Source organism: Sturnira hondurensis, unplaced genomic scaffold (genome assembly GCF_014824575.4).
Source record: "Sturnira hondurensis isolate 20B ecotype Veracruz unplaced genomic scaffold, ASM1482457v3 Scaffold0008543, whole genome shotgun sequence".
Classification (NCBI taxonomy): Eukaryota; Metazoa; Chordata; class Mammalia; order Chiroptera; family Phyllostomidae; genus Sturnira; species Sturnira hondurensis.
This window is the reverse complement of record NW_028081174.1, coordinates 590-4,325: the sequence shown is the minus strand read 5'-3', so window position 1 is coordinate 4,325 and position 3,736 is coordinate 590. Positions and strand designations below refer to the sequence as shown.

Sequence of the window (3,736 nt, the reverse complement as noted above, 5' to 3'; positions counted from 1 at the left end):
ATGTGACCCTGGAGCAAAAGGACCAAGAGTTTCAGGTTCCCTTTGGCCCTGCCTGGTAAAGCTCAATGGGATGGGCATTGTCCTGCAAACCAGGAGGTCACAGGTTCAATTCTTGGTCAAGGCACAGGTCGGTGTTGGAGGCCAGGTCCCTGGTTGAGGGCGTGGGAGAGGCATCAAATCCATGTTTTTCTCGCACACTGATGTTCCCTCCCTCTTTTGCTCCCTCCCTTCCCCCCTCTCTATGAGTGAATGAATAAAATCTTTTTAAAGAAACTATACATGTGTAGAAAAAGAGTAAATGAGAGGAAGGCCCCCTTTATTCAGATCACACAGGTGGTCCTCATTGCCTTACTGGCCTGGTCACTTTCTGGAAGATGGCAGCCTTTACCCTGGTCCGTCAGGGTCAGGGTGGCCAGTCTGGGTCATCAGTAATCAGGAGGGACCCCGACCTCGGGCTCAGGTCCCTGAATATCCTCAGGGCTCAGGGCTGGTTCTCTGGCTCAGGCTCTAGTTCCTGAGCCCCCAGGGTCTGGGTCTCAGGCTGCCCCTCCCCACAGCCCTGGAGGAGCAGGACCCGGAGGAACTAGGAAGCCCCATAGGCTCTGGGGCTGACACGGCAGTACACGTCTGTGCTCGGGTGCAGCAAGTCCTGTGAGGGAAAGGACAGACCCCTGAGCCCTGCAGCCTCCTCAGAACACGTGCAGCGTTTCCCAGGCGCACTGGGGCCTGCCTGTGCTGGGGGTGCCTGTGCCCGGGCACCTCCCTCTCCCCACCCTCTGTTTGCACATTATGCTGCTGTTTCCCGAACATGAAGCACAGCCGGGCTTGAGCTGGGGCAGATCTGGGCCCCTGGGCCCTGCAGGACAGAACATTCATCAGCACACTCACCTCATAGATGGGGCCGGCTGTCCTGGGGCTAGGGAGGGGGCCCTGTGTAGGGGGCAGAGAGAGGGCATCAGGGGACAGGGCGGGAGGCCATTTCTGCAAGGAGTGACAGCTCTGCCTCCTGAGCAGCTGTCCCCACACCTACCTGTCAGAGTGCACCCCAGTTTCAGTCCACGTGCTGCCCCCTCACCCCTGATAACCTGAGAATGCTGCCTGGTGCTCACAGCATCCACTCAGCTCCATCCTAGACCCCAGGGAACCAGCGCAGACTCTTTGGGTCTGCCCTTGATGTGGGTGCCCCCTCCTGGCCAGGGCGGGGTGGGCCTTTTGCTGGCTGCTCTGGGGACAGGGTCTCTGCTGTGTGGGGAGGTTGGTCGGTGTCCCTGCCCTGAGCCTGCACAGCTGGGACCCTGGGTGGAGAGACGGGGAGGGGACAGACTCACCGGGGAGGTGGAGGCTCCAGAGGGACCCTGGCCTGGGAGCAGAGACAAGAGTTAGCATCAGGGCTGAGGGACCTTCTACCATTCTCCCGGGCCGGGGTGGGTCTTTGGCTCCCAGACAACCAGGGGTGACAGAGCAGCTCCCAGAGACAGGCCCTCTGGCCATTTTCAGGTCTAGTGAGGGAGGTGGTGACACATGACGCAGCCCTACAGGTCAGGGGTGATGGGCAATCGGGGTCCACTGTGCTGAGAGGTTGATGAGAGTCCCTCCTTGTAACCCAGGGAAGAGTCAGAGCCCGAGGGGGACAGACAGGAGTGGACACAGTGGGCAGGTCAGGGGCTTCAGCCTGTCCCAGCCGAGCAGACACTCACCAGGGGTGGACGCTGGGGGTCGGTGCTCTGTGAGGTCTCCTTTGTCACTATCCCTAGGAGAGGACAGACTTACACGTGAGGGGAGCAGGGGAGCTTTGGTGTCACCACAGCGGACAAGGAGGGTGTCCCTTTCCATCAGAGGGTGGGGACCTCTCTCCACTGTTTAAGAGGGGGAGGGCCCAAAACAGGGAAACTGAGGCAAGGCCTAAAGAATCCTGGGCTGAGCTGGGACCACAGGGGAAGGACCCACTGGCAGGTCTGGTTTGAGAGGCAGTTACCGGGGAAGTGACTGAGGACCCAGGACGGGAACCACCTGAGGGTCTGACTTCTTGGGAAGGTCAAGGCCACAGAGGGAAGCAAGGCCAGCTGCTTGTGCAGGACCCACGGGACCTCGTGCCTGCTGCCTCTGGATGAATGTGGTGCCTGCTGGGCCCAGCCCCGCCCCTCAGGCCTGAGAGCTGAACTGTGACAGGGGCCTGTCCTCTGCCTCCATCTGCCTGCACTGGAGGCCAAAAGAGCAGCATGGGGTCTGCTGACCTGTCCAGGCCCCAGGTCTCCTGGCTCACACATCAGGGGTTGTGCTTCCCAACCCAGCCACTTGGGGGCGGCTGAGCCCACCCACGGAGCTTGTGCAGGCTCTGCCACCCTCAGCTGTGTGACCTTGGCCAGGAAGCCCTTCAGATCCTGGGGCAGCAGATCCCTCTCACAGGGTGGGTGGACTCAGACACACAGCAGCAGGTGCCTCACTGAGCACTTACTCCCTGCCAGCCCTGTGTGGGTGTGAGGAGTGAACCGGGACTATCCTGAGGGGACAGTTCCTTGGTTGTGAGGAACTTATAGGTGAGAAGGCTGCTGAGGAAACAGCCTGGTTTAGTGGCTGGTGCAGGAGGTGCTGGAGGGGGGAGTTGGGAATGTCCATGGGGGAAGTCGGGAGGCCACAGAGAGCCAGTCCAGCATCAAGGGGGGAGGGTCTCCTTCCTCCTGGTCTGGGGTCAGCAGGGGTTTAGCCTGGGTGGGGGCAGGATTAAAGAAATGCCATTGTACCTCCTAGTCCTCCTGTGGTATATGAAACACCCCAGGGCGGTGCCCAGAGCCACCAGGATGAGGACCCCAATCACGATGCCAGCGATGGTCCCCCCGGGGTAGCCCACATAGTCATTTTCTGCTGAAATGAGAAGGGAAAGGGGGAGGGGAGAGGGTCGGAGTCCACTCAGGGGAAACCAGGAGGGGCCTTGCAGCAGGGAGGCCTGGTTAGGGAGGAAGGAACTGTCACCATCTGTGTGCAGTAGGAGGTGTTGTCATTGCACCATCTTTGTGACACCCCTCTGCCTGTGGTTGCATCCTGGTGTTTCGCATACTGGCTCTGACAGTGAGCTCTGAAGTGCACTCTCACTTCCTGCCAGATGGACAGTCTGTTCCTGTCCTTTGTTGATTTTTTAATTGGATTATTTGTCTTCCTGGTATAGAGTCGAGTGTGTTCTTTACATATATTAAAGATAAAACCCTTGGGTAAGATATCATTTGCAAATATGTTTTCCCAGTCGGTTGGATCCATTTTCATTTTAATAATGCATTCTCCACCCATGCAGAAGCTTTGAATTGATGTAGTCCCCTTTCTCTATTTTTTCCTTTATTTCCCTTGCCCTAGAGATATATTGGTGAAAATATTGCTGTATGGAATATCTGAAATTTTACTACCTGTGTTTTCCTCTAGGACATTTATGGTTTCACAACTTATATTTAAGTCTTTTATTCATCTTGAGTTTCACTTGTGTATAGGGTAAGGTGGTGGTCGAGTTTCATTTTCTTGCATGTAGCTGTCTAGATCTCCCAACACCATTTGTTGAAGAGGCTATCTTTACTCCATTTTACGTTACTGCCCCCTTTGTCAAATATTAATTGACCATAGAGACTTGGGTTTATTTCTGGGATCTCAATCCTCTTCCATTGATCTATATATCTGTTCTTATGCCAGTACCAGACTGTTTCGATTACAGTGGCCTTGTAGTATAGTTTGATGTCAGGAATTGTGATCCCTC

General features: G+C 56.1%; 1 long non-coding RNA gene across 1 annotated transcript; it reads right to left on the bottom strand.

The window, feature by feature from the left end:
* Positions 1-309: 309 nt before the first annotated feature.
* Positions 310-2,856, bottom strand: LOC118992975 (uncharacterized). The gene is made up of 5 exons (XR_005067752.1): positions 2,742-2,856; positions 1,698-1,750; positions 1,329-1,360; positions 889-930; positions 310-649 (listed from the first exon to the last, which is right to left on the bottom strand). It is a non-coding gene; the product is annotated as an uncharacterized LOC118992975 (long non-coding RNA).
* Positions 2,857-3,736: the final 880 nt, after the last annotated feature.